The sequence below is a fragment of the Canis lupus genome, chromosome 5, assembly GCF_048164855.1.
Source record: "Canis lupus baileyi chromosome 5, mCanLup2.hap1, whole genome shotgun sequence".
Classification (NCBI taxonomy): Eukaryota; Metazoa; Chordata; class Mammalia; order Carnivora; family Canidae; genus Canis; species Canis lupus.
In genome coordinates, this window is record NC_132842.1 from 78,538,103 (window position 1) to 78,551,191 (window position 13,089).

A 13,089-nucleotide genomic window follows, 5' to 3' on the forward strand; every position below is an offset into this window, starting at 1 on the left:
GTTTCTCCTAAGTGACTGCACCATTTTACATTTGTATCAGCAAAGTATGAGGGTTCCAACACTTGTCATTATCTTTTTTATCATAGGACATCCTAGTGGGTGTGAAGTGATAGCTCATTATGGTTTTCATTTGCTTTTCCTTGATTGCTAATTGAGTATTTTTTCTTGTGTTTATTGGACATTTGTCTTTGGAGAAATGTCTGTTCAAATCCTTTACCCAGTTTTGTTTCCCCTCTACCCAGTTTTTAATGAGGTTGTCTTTTTATTATTGAGTTGTAAGAGTTCTTTATCTATTCTGGATCCAAGTCCCTTATCATACAACATTTACAAATATACATATTTTTTATTATTTTAAGATTTTATTTATTTATTTTAGCAAGAGAATGAGAGAGCATGCAAGTGGATGAGGAGCAGAGGGGGAGGGAAACGGAGGGGGAAAGAATCTCAAGCTGAGTATGGAACTTGACCTGGGGCTCAGTCCCACAACCCTGAGATCATGACCTGAGCTGAAACCAAGAGTTGGACAATTAACCTGACTGAGCCACTCAGGGGCCCGTGTGTGTGTGTGTGTGTGTGTGTGTGTGTGTGTGTATTTTAAAGATTTATTATTTGAGAGGGAGTGCTTGTGTGCCCACAAGGTGGTGGTGGTAGGTAGGATGGGTGGTAGGCAGGGCAGAGGGAGAAGGAGAGGGAAAGAGAATCTCAAGCAGGCTCCCTGCTGAGTACAGAGCCCTGCCCTACATGGGGCTTGACCTCATGATCCTGAGATCATGACTTGAGCGGAAATCCAGAGTTGGAAGCTTAACTGACTGAGCCACCCACACACTCCTACAAATACTTTATCCCATTCAGTGGGTTGTCTTTTCTTCCTCTCTCTCTCTTTTTACAGATTTTATTTTTAAGGAATTTCTTTTTTTTTTTAAGATTTTATTTATTTATTCATGAGAGACACACAGAGAGTGGGGCAGAGACATAGAGACATAGGCAGAGGAAAAACAGGCTTTCTGCAGGAAGCCTGACGCAGGACTTGATCCCAGGACCCCAGGATCATGCCCTGAGCTGAAAGCAGACACTCAACCGCTCCCTGAGCTACCCAGGCGTCCCTTTAAGGAATTTCTGTACCTAGCTTGGGGCTTGAACTCAAAACCCCAAGACCAAGAGTCACATGCTCTACTGACTGAGCCAGCCAGGTGCCCTTCACTTTCTTGATAGTGTCCTTTGGATTTTTTTTTTTTTTTTTTTTTTTTTTTTGGTCACTTGTGCTTCCTTAGTGTGTCTAAAAAGGCTTTCCTTAACCCAGGGTCACAGGAATTTACTCTTTTCTAATTTTAGCTCTTAAATTTAGATCTTTGATCCATTTTGAGTTAATTTTTGTGTATGCTGTGAAGTAAGGATCCAGATTTATTCTTTTGCATGCGACTATCCAGTTGTTTGAGCACTATTTGTTAAAAGAATATTTTTTGAATTGTCTGGGCACTTTGTCAAAAATCAGTTGTGTTTTGTTTTTGTTTTTTATTTACTGGGAAACTGACATGATGGAAACTGTTATTGAAAATTTGTTTAAAAAAAAAAAAAAGAAAATCCTTTGAGTGCAGCCCTGGTGGCTCAGCGGTTTAGCGCCCCTTCAGCCCCGGGGGTGTGATCCTGGAGACCCAGGATCAAGTCCCACGTCGGGCTCCCTGCATGGAGCCTGCTTCTCCCTCTGCCTGTTTCTGCCTTTCTCTCTCTATGTCTCTCATAAATAAATAAATAAAATCTTAAAAAAAAATTGTTGAGGTCTGCAGATTGAAATAAGGAACAGGAAAGATTAAGAGACTAGCAGTGATATCACAGAATTACATTTAAAGTTTTATCAACCGGGGCAGCCCGGGTGGCTCAGCGGTTTAGTGCCCGCTTTCAGCCCAGGGCCTGATCCTGGAGACCCGGGACCGAGTCCCACGTTGGGCTCCTTGCATGGAGCCTGCTTCTCCCTCTGCCTGTGCCTCTGCTTCTCTCTCTCTCTCTCTGTCCCTCGTGAGTAAATAAATAAAATCTTAAAAAAAATAAAGTTTTATCAACTGGGCAGCCTGGGTGGCTCAGTGGTATAGCGCTGCCTTCTGCCCAGGGCATGATCCTGGAGACCCGGGATCGAGTCCCATGTTGGGCTCCCTGTATGGAGCCTGCTTCTCCCTCTGTCTGTGTCTCTGCCTTTCTTTGTGTCTCTCATGAATAAATAAATAAAATCTTTAAAAAATAATAAAGTTCTATCAACCATTAAGTATTTGAGATTTAGTAAGGTGTGCTATTTATAAGATATGGCCTACTGAATACATGAACTTTGATCATTTTCACCTTTTGCATAATGCCTGAAAAACAGGAGAGCTACTTAAAAGAGATTTTGCCTATCTCTATTATTAAGATAATTTTCTATGAGGCTGTGATATGTGATAGCTTTGTGAAAAATAACATGGGCATTTGATTATTTTGCTGTGCTGTGAAGAATTGAAATTGTAAGTTACAAATTCCTGGGTTATTGTATTTCACATAGAATATTAGTTCTGCCTAGATCATTTATATAATTTTCAAGATAAATTTGATTTTTTTTGTTTATTAGGCTATATCCTCAAGCTATCCTAATGTGTACATTTTTATAAAGAAATAAAATTGGAAAAAAAAAGAAAATTGGGAAATAGTGCTCACCGCTAACAGCATTCTTTCTGTTCCTGAGGAAAAGACCACATTAATGAAGAGGCTTTTTATAACCTTTCAAGTCTCTGCCTGTCCCTGCCCCTCTCTGTAGGTCTCATGAATAAATAAAATAAAATCTTTAAAAAACAACAGCAGTAGTTTTTTTTTTTTTTTTTTTTTTTTAGGATTTATTTATTTATTCATTAGAGACAGAGAGAGGCAGAGATACAGGCAGAGGGAGAAACAGGCTCCATGCAAGGAGCCTGATGTGGGAGTTGATCGTGGGACTCCAGGATCAGGCCATGGGCTGAAGGTGGTGCTAAACCACTGAGCCACCCAGGCTGCATGCAACAGGGTTTTGGATGAAAATTTTCTACACACATACACATGCAGCGTCTCTTCAGTGACTTGAAATATTATAGTGTGGGAATGGGGTTGCTGATTTTTTAAGATTATCTGTACTTTTGGGGGATTCCTGGGTAGCTCAGCGGTTCTGCGCCTGCCTTTGGCGGCCCAGGGCGTGATCCTGGAGTCCCGGGATCAAGTCCCGCCAATATTGGGGAAATCTTAAAAAAAAAAAAAAGTCTCAACAATATTAAACAAGTACTTGAGGTCTTTAAAAAATTATGTAGGTAATTAGGATCTACTTCCTTGACATATTTAATGAGCTAAGCTAAAGACAGGCATACTAATTTATAAAACTTGAAAAGTAGAGATATCTTTTTTTTTTTTTTTAAGATTTTATTTATTTATTCATGAGACACACACACACACACACACACACACACACAGAGAAAGAGAGAGACAGGCAAGACACCGGCAGAGGGAGAAGCAGGCTCCATGCAGGGAGCCCGACGGGGGTCTCTATCCTGGGTCTCCAGGACCACGCCCTGGGCTGAAGGTGATGCTAAACCGCTGAGCCACCTGGGCTGCCCTATTGTTGAGACTTTGAGGCTATTATATCATGCTCATCTGATAGTTCCAATATTATATTGTTGGTCTTTTTTAGAAATATTAGAATTTGGAACCAGTCCAACTTCCTGAGGTAACTGCTGTGTTTCAAAAATAGACAGTGGAGGGGATCCCTGGGTGGCGCAGCGGTTTAGCGCCTGCCTTTGGCCCAGGGCGCGATCCTGGAGACCCGGGATCGAATCCCACGTCGGGCTCCCGGTGCATGGAGCCTGCTTCTCCCTCTGCCTATGTCTCTGCCTCTCTCTCTCTCTCTCTCTCTCTCTCTCTCTATGTCTATCATAAATAAATAAATCTTAAAAAAATTAAAAAAAACAAAAATAGACAGTGGAGTACTTGACCTTAGCTTATTACCTTTTGTGTTGTGACTGGGTGAGTGTACTTGAATGTGGTACGTTTTAGGCAAGGCAGTGAGAGCTGAATACTGCTTTGGAAAGTCAATGATTTTATTCTTGAGTTTCTTCTGAAAGTCATAATTAAAAGATGCAAACATGTTAGTATGTATTGCCTTATTTTCCATTTTCATAATCTTTCTTGGTATCTCTGGTCAACCTTTCTGGTCCCTTGCCCCTAGAGGCATTTTTTTCCTGAGGTTGAGGGACATGCTGGTGACTTTCCAAAGCATCAGGTTTGTGCATAAACTGATTTGATATCTTTATTTATTTATTGTAAAAAAAAGATTTATTTGATGCAGAGAGAGTACACAAGCAGTGTGAGAGGCAGGCTCCCCACTGAACAGAGAGCCTGACATGGGGCTTGATTCCAGGACTCTGGGATCATGACGTGAGTCCAAAGCAGATGCTTAACTGACTGAGCCATCCAAGTGCCCCTGATTTGAGATCTTTAATATCAGAATGCACTTTGACTTACCAGTAGCATGACCAAAGATCTTTCTTCTGCAGTTGTGGTATGGATGCTAAATTATGTATTCATCCTATCTAGTAACCATTATATATAGTTTAGAAAATTAGCAGTCTTTATGCTACTTTTTTTTTTTTCCTTTATGCTACTTCTAGATGTGTTCCTAAAATACTTTGGAAAGCAGCAAAACAGTTTATACCCCTTGTTCTAGCAATTTGCATTTGATCTTGTAGTTATAAAGGTCTCTGACGTTAGCATGTGAACTAAGTAGGAGCAAAGTATCCTTAGCCTCTTTAATACAAAAAAGAAACTACTTGAACTGATTTTAGACCTACAGAAAACTCGACAAAATGGTAGTAAGAGTTCTCTTTAGCCCCTGTCTCCTTCCCCTATTGTAAACATCTTTCATTACCACAATATAATTATCAAATACAGGAAATTAACATTGATACAATATTATCAACTAAAGTGCAGATCTTGTTAGAGTTTTTAGCAGTTTTTCCACTGTTCTTTTTTCTGTTTCAGGATCGCACATTGCATTTGGCCATTATTTCTCCTTAGCTCCTCTAGACTGTATAATTGTTCCTTTATTTAATCCTATATTTATCAAGTCTGCCCATTCTTTTTGTGAAATTGAGGGCTTTGGTCTGTTCATAAGGGTATCATGTGTAAAGTTGGTGTCAATGATAAGGACAATTGTGAGAGCCCTCCAGCTGGCAACATAGCCTTCAGAAACCTATTGCTGTTCACCCTTCCTAATTTTTCTTGAATATTTGGAGAGAAGGGTAATTTTTTTTTTTTTTTTGTATTTTAGAATCATATTTATGAAAGTAGCATAGTTACTATTCAGTTGAATGCTCAACTGAAGGGAACTGGTTAACCTGTAGTGGCAAGGTTAGAATGCTGAAGGGAGAAGGAAAAAAATAATGGAATCTTGAGATAAGAGAGGAAGTAGAAAACAGAAGGAAAATTTTGGTGATTGTTTTGATTCCACAGATTAGGTTAATAGTTCCTGATGCTTAGTAGACACACAATAATTTAAGTGGCCAAAGAAGGAAGTGTTAATTAACTGCATGTGTTAGCTGTTGATGGAGCTACAAAAGAAACCTGAAGTGGGGTCTCTGCTTCTTAGGTGCTTCAGTCAAACAGTTAAAGAATTTAAGGTGTTTTCTAAATGGACATAGGAGATCAGAGACCTGAGAGATCAATGAGGAATGGAGGAGTTAGGAAGTAGGATTTGAGTAGATGGAAGAGGAGGGACATTTACAGTTGAGGGAAAAATTCATTTATAGCAGTTAGGAAGTGTGGTAGATGGTAGTCAGGAGACATGCTTGACTAAAATGGAAAACCGAATGTGCAGTACATGTGACAGTTTTGGAAACTTTTGGATATCTGTTCTTTTATCTTGTAGCAAACAGTTTTTGCAAACCTGACACATATGAACACTTTTGGTTCTTGGAGGAAGATGAAGTTGGTGCTGGATGGATTGAGATCCATACGAAGCATGGAGACTAATATGCTAAGCTCACTGCAGGCTTTCTGAGATTTTGCTGATATACATCTAGTCTGGAGGGAGATGAAAGGGAAAGGGTGATTTTATAATGAAAACTCTCAAAGAAAGCTAGAGATTTGAGTATCCTTGGTGAAAGAATGAGAAGAGCTAAAATTACTCTAAGGCTTTGAGACTAGAAAATAATACTGTTTGTGATCAAGTAAGAAAGATGTAGGAGGGGATGCCTGGGTGGCTCAGTGGTTGAGCATCTGCCTTTGGTTCAGGGCATGATCCCAGGATATGGGAATGAGTCTACATCAGGCTCCCTATATGGAGCCTGCTTCTCCCTCTGCCTGTCTCTCATGAATAAATAAATAAAATCTTTTTTTTTTAAGATTTTATTTATTTATTCATAGACACACACACACAGAGAGAGAGACAGGGGCAGAGACACAGGCAGAGGGAGAAGCAGGCTCCATGCAGGGAGCCCGACGTGGGACTCGATCCCGGGACTCTAGGATCGCGCCCTGGGCCAAAGGCAGGCGCTAAACTGCTGAGCCACCCAGGGATCCCCCCTTTTTTTTTTTTTTTTTTTAAGAAAGAGCTTGAGTGGTGGGTGGAGGAGTAGGAGGGACAGAAGCTGAGGGAGAAGGAGAAAGAGTCTTAAATGTGCAGCCCGACTGGGGGGGTGGTAGTGGGGTGGGTCGGTGGGTGGGGGGAGGGTGCTCAAGCTCACTACCCTGAGATCATGACCTGAGCTGAAATCAAAAGCCGATGCTCAACTGACTGAGCCACCCAGGCACCCCTAAGTTCACATTTTTAATGAAAGATCTTTATTTATTTTATTTTATTTTATTTTATTTTATTTTATTTTATTTTATTTTATTTTATTTTATTTTATTTTTTAAGGATTTTATTAATTTATTAGAGAGAGAGAGGCAGAGAAACAGGCAGAGGGAGAAGCAGGCTCCCTGTAGGGAGCCTGACGCGGGACTTGATCCCAGGACTCCAGGATCACACCCTGGGCCGAAGGCAGGTGCTAAACTGCCAAGCCACCCAGGGATCCCCTTAATGAAAGATCTTTATATGCTGATTAGGAATTCAGCATAGCATGATAAACTCATTGTTACCACTGGGTAATTTTTAAGCAGAAGAAAAGAACTGATGTTTCAGTTGGCCAAGCTTTTTCTCATTATTGTGGGTTGACTTATAATTTCTTAGGCTTTTTGAAATAGTGAAAATAGCTTGTGGATGATGACTTTCTGGACCTAAGGAGACTGGCTTACAAATTGGGATCTGCTTAGTTCAATATTTGTACTACCTGGGAACTTATTCATATGGAGTGTTAAAACAAAGCAGAGTTGGGATACTTTCTCCATAGGTTTGTTTGTTTGTTTATTTAAGATTTTATTTATTTATTCATGAGAGACACAGAGAGACAGAGGTAGAGACACAGGCAGAGGGAGAAGCAGGCTCCATGCAGGGAGCCAGATTTGGGACTCAATCCCGGGTCCCCAGGATCACGCTCTGGGCTTAAGGTGGCACTAAACCTCTGAGCCACCCAGGCTGGCCTCTCCATAGGTTGGTTGGTTTGTTTATTTACTCCATAGGTTTAAAGAAAAATTAGTTTTCTAGCTTAAAGATGTTTGTTGAGCACTGATGAATTAGAAATAATAGTTTTTGTTTTTGTGAGAAGCTTACTAGTGCAGGAGACCTATAAGAAGGCCCTAGTGCAAGAGACAGATATATAAGAAGGTAAGTAAACAGGAATCAACAAGCACAGGGCCCCAGGGAGCTCTGAGGAGGGTCAGTGGTCTTTGGAGTTGGGGGTGGAAGAGTATTGGGTAGAATGAAGGGACAGGCTTCCTGGAGAAGGGGAAACCTCTCAATTGAATCTGGAAGTTTGAGCCATATGAAATATAGTGGTAGGAAAAAGGTGTTCTAGCCAGTAATCAGCACATACAGACACTCAGGACAGTGAAAAATGACTTGTTGACTATTGGTAGGCTAACAGTTTGGAGGGGAGCAGTGGAAAGGTAGAGGCCACAGAAAGGGTGTTATGAAGGCTAAGTAGCTTGTCACCCAGATGACAGCAGGGAGCCATCATCTAGAGTTGATCATTTAGAGTTTTAGAAGGACCATTCTGGAAGGTTATTAGGAGGCAGGATTGAGATATGTATTTGTAGTAAATAATTCAAGTCTGGGCAGCCGGGTGGCTCAGTGGTTTAGTGCCGCCTTCAGCCCAGGGTGTGATCCTGGAGACCCAGGATCGAGTCCCACGTCGGGCTCCCTGTATGGAGCCTGCTTCTCCCTCTGCCTGTGTCTCTGCCTCTCTCTCTGTTTCTCATGAATGAATAAATAAATATAATCTTTAAAAAAAATAATTCAAGTCCAAGATTGATGTATGAGTTATAATTTTTACTTGGGATTTTTTAAAAATTTATTTATGATAGTCACAGAGAGAGAGAGAGAGAGAGAGAGGGAGAAGCAGGCTCCAAGCACTGGGAGCCCGACGTGGGATTCGATCCCAGGTCTCCAGGATCGCACCCTGGGCCAAAGGCAGGCGCTAAACCGCTGCACCACCCAGGGATCCCCTACTTGGGATTTTAAAAGTAGGTTGTATATATTTTTCCTATGGATGACTTCGACTTTGTTTACTTTTTATCTGCAATTTTCTGGATTATGAAACATGCTTAGGTATTTTTGTTCAAGAAAACTTGGAGCTATATAAATTTCCATGGTCGTTAACCAGTGTGCATTTAAAGATCACTTGTACAGGGCAGCCTGGGTGGCTTGGTGGTTTAGCGCCGCCTTCGGTCCAGAGCCTGAGACCCGGGATCGAGTCCCATGTCAGGCTTCCTGCATGAAGCCTGCTTTTCCCTCTGCCTTTGTCTCTGCCTCTCTCTCTCCGTGTCTTTCATGAATAAATAAATAAAATCTTAAAAAAAAAAAAGCAATTGGGAGATATTTTTGAATTCAAGTCTATCATTAGAGATGATAGCTTTGAAAAATATATTTGGAAGGGATCCTTCTTATGACAAAAGGATTCTTAAAGATCAAACCCTTTTGGTTCTGAGCAGTGAAACTGAGTTGAAAATACTCAAAACTGGGCAGCCCCGATGGCTCAGTGGTTTAGCGCTGCCTTCAGCCCAGGGTGTGATCCTGGAGACTCGAGATCGAGTTCCGCATCGGGCTCCCTGCGTGGGGCCTGCTTCTCCCTCTGCCTGTCTCTGCCTGTCTCTCTCTCTCTCTCTCTGTGTGTCTCATGAATAAATAAATAAAATCTTAAAAAAAAAGAAAATACTCAGTATTGAAACAGGAGAAGGTAATTCCATTGAGTTTCAGGTTGCTTGGCTTCTCTAGCTGTCAGATTAGCAATTCATATTTTGCCGGTTTATTTTCACTTCCTTTAAAGAAGCTCTGAACAGTGCTTTAAGGAGTTAATAGTAGTGTGTGTGTATGTGTGTGTGTGTGTGTGTGAAATGCCTTTGTTTTTCTTATTGGAAGCACTTTTTTTTGTGTCTGAGCATGTATCACTATTAGTAAGTTGTCTTTGAAGAGACCTGGGTTATTGTAAATGGAGGCACATTCCTAGTTTCAAGAATGGTTTTTGAATGTTCTTTTAGGCACTTATATTAGTTGTGCTTTGAGAAAAGAGATTGTTCACTGTGCTTTAGGAGCTGATAGCTAAGTCTGATGCTTCTTAACCCTTAACTAAGAAAAATGGGGCTTGCTGACAATAGGTGGTTTTACAGGCCTGTGAAAACGACAGCATGTTCAGCAATGTAAACAATGGCAGCTGTCTTTTGCTGGCTTCTCTGTTGTTGGAAGTGTAATGAAACTGCTTCTCACAAATGGCTTCACCTGCTGACTCATCGTTCAGCCCCTACACAACTATAGTGTCCAGCATTATTTAATGCTGGGATTGAGAATAAAAGGAATCAGAGTCTTAGAATATGAGGGTTGGAATGGATCATGGAAAACTTTGAACTCAGCCCCTTCTCAGATGGCCTCAACTATCAAAAAGAAATGTCACATGCAAAGAAAATTGCTACTGTGGCAGATGCCATAGTTGATAGTTTTAAGAATTAGTTATTCTGCTCTTCACAGTGCCATTACAGTCTTCTGAATGATCAAGGACTTTTTCCTTCTGTCTAGAAATCCTTGAGATGTGCTTTTTAGCTTTCTTTCAAAAATAACACATTATTAAAAAAAAAAATAACACATTATTCTGAAAGTGGCTATAAGTGATTGCTACAGGGGCAGCATACATTTATTTATTTTTTTGTTTTTTAATTAATTAAAAATTTTTTTTTTTTGGAGTTCAATTTGCCAACATATAACACCCAGTGCTCATCCCGCCAAGGGCAGCATACATTTAATTCCTGCTACAGACTTCAGGAGGACTGCGTGAAGAAGTAAAAAGAAAGTGGCATTGCCCCTGTTAACTTTCCAATCTAGTTAGGAAACAGATATGTGAGAGAAGTGGAGAACATTTAGGAGCCAATTCATTTTTTTAATTTTTATTTTTTAAAGATTTTATTTATTTATTCATGAGAGACAGAGTGAGAGAGAGAGAGAGAGAGAGAGAGAGAGGCATAGACAGATAGAGGGAGAAGCAGGCTCCATGCAGGGAGCCTGACGTGGGACTCGATCCTGGGTCTCCAGGATCATACCCTGGGCTTAAGGCAGCGCTAAACCGCTGAGCCACCTGGGCTGCCCCCAACTTATTAAGTATATAAACTGATTCAGCTGATACATTGTGAAGGAGGCTTATATAAATTTATGCGAGCTCTTACAGCAGTGATTTAGTTTTTTTTTTTTTTTCTTTTTTTTTAAGATTTTAAATAATCTCAGGCACCTGAGTTGCTCAGTGATTGAGCATCTGCCTTCTGCTCAGGTCATGATCCTGGGGTCCAGGCATTGAGTCCCATATCAGGCTCCCTTCGGGGAACCTGCTTTTCCCTCTGCCTGTGTGTCTGCCTCTCTGTGTCCCTCATGAATAAATAAATAAAATCTTAAAAAAAAAAGATTTTAAGTGATGTTACGCAGTATGGGGCTTGAACTCACAACCCTTAAATCAAAGGTTTTTGACTGAGCCAGCCAGGTACCCTGGTCATTTAGGATTTTTTTTTTAAGATTTATTTATTCATGAGAGACAGAGACCTAGGCAGAGGGAAAAAGCAGGCTCTGTGCAGGAAGCCCGACATGAGACTCGATCCCGGGTCTCCAGGATCAGGCCCGCCCTGGACTAAAGGTGGCGCTAAACCGCTGAGCCACCCGGGCTGCCTGATATTTAGTTATTGAAACAAAATTAAAAATATTCATTCCATTAAATAGTAATAACAAATGCATTATGTTAGCATAAAGTTTGACAAGTGAAAAATAACTTTCGAAACAAAGTGGTAGCATTATTCTTGCAAATCTCTTTAATGTCTAGCCTAGTGGAAGATAACTGGATTCTCACATCTACTTCTGCATTCTGCTCTACATTTTGTTTGAACGAAATCCTGTCTAAGATAAGGAACTGGGAAGAAGAGGTGTGTTTTAATGTTATTCTTAGATTATTGTGGATACTCTTTATTTCTACACCAGAATTAGGGTGTTGTTTCTTTTTTTTCCTTTTTTTCCCAGATTTTGTTTATTTATTTGACAGCACAGCAGGAGGATTGATAGGGAGAAACAGGCTCCCCACTGAGCACCAGCCCCCTATATGGGGAGGCTGATCCCAGGACTCTGGGCTCATGACCTGAGCCAAAGGCAGATATTTAACCAACTGAGCCACACAGGTGCCCTAGAGTGATTTCTTAAAGGTTTGTTTCAGTTTGGAACCTGAAACCATGTCCATGAACTTTTCATGCAGTTAAATGTATTGGTCTGATGGCACTTTGAATAGACCTTTTTACCTGTGTGTGGTTTTTCGCCATGCATTGGTCATTTGAAGAATAATGGTTCATTAAGTTATGCAGATTTTTCAACTGTGGATTTATTTCATTATGCAATAGTATAAAATCACATCAGTTAATATCACTACTTACCTCATGAGAAAGGCTTTGGGGGCAGTTCTTGAACTCATGGTGGTAGATACCATGAGCACTAATGAATGGTGGGAAGGTGATTGAAGTTGAATTAGGAACTAGTCTTTGGGTTAGAAGGAAGTGAACTTTATTTTCATAAAGAAGCTCCACGTTGAACACCCTGAAGAGAGGGAGTTTTATTGTCCTGGTTCCTTTTCCTAGTGTTAGCAGGCTTGACTAATTTCATCTAAGGAATACAGAACCAGAAATAGTCTTTTCAAATAAATTTGTTAACCCAAAGCAATCTCTTGCAGAATGTGTAGTTATACTTTTAAGCATGACTACTCTGAGTAGTGTTTGGTTCTCTGTTACTTACAGATCTGAGAGTCTTTAGAACCTCTTCTGAACCTTTAATTTCCCCATCCTCCAATCTGAAGATGGACCTCAGAAATGTCCTATTAGAGTCCCAGATGGGTTTTACCTCATGGCATTGCTTTCAGTCCTTCCCCAGATTTTGCTACTGTCTTGTTTGAACTTAGTGTCATTTACTAAACCAGTATCTGGGGTGAGACAGAGACTAAAATTAATCTCTTTTCCTAAGTAGGAGGGGTGGATGAGACAGTTCGGTGTTTATTGGTTTTTTTTTTTTTTTTTAAAGGATTTTATTTATTTGAGAGAGAGTGAGCACAAATGGGGAGCAGCAGAGGGAGGGGGAGAAGCAAGCTCCCTGCTGCTGAGCAGGGAGCTTGACACAGGGCTCAATCCCAAGACCTCCATTTCATGACCTAAGCTGAAGACAGATGCTTAACTGACTGAGCCACCCAAGTGCCCCATGTTCAATTTTGTTAACGTCCTTTTTTTTTCTTTTTTTTAAAGATTTTATTTATTTACTCATGAGACAGAGAGAAAGAGAAAGAAAGAGAGGCAGAGGGAGAAACAGGCGCCATGCAGGGATCCTGACACAGAACTCGATTCTGGGTCTTCAGGATCATGGCCCGGACTGAAGGCAGTGCTAAACCGCTGAGCCACCCAGTTTTATTAACGTTCTAAGGAATATTTCGACATATATCCAAGGATTATCTT

At 40.7% G+C, this 13,089-nt stretch overlaps 1 protein-coding gene across 7 annotated transcripts in view; it reads left to right on the plus strand.

Moving 5' to 3' along the window:
• The window catches only part of EIF4G3 (eukaryotic translation initiation factor 4 gamma 3), a 330,571-nt gene that overhangs the window by 9,369 nt on the left and 308,113 nt on the right, over nt 1-13,089 (plus strand). The gene's annotated exons all lie outside the window — the stretch shown is intronic.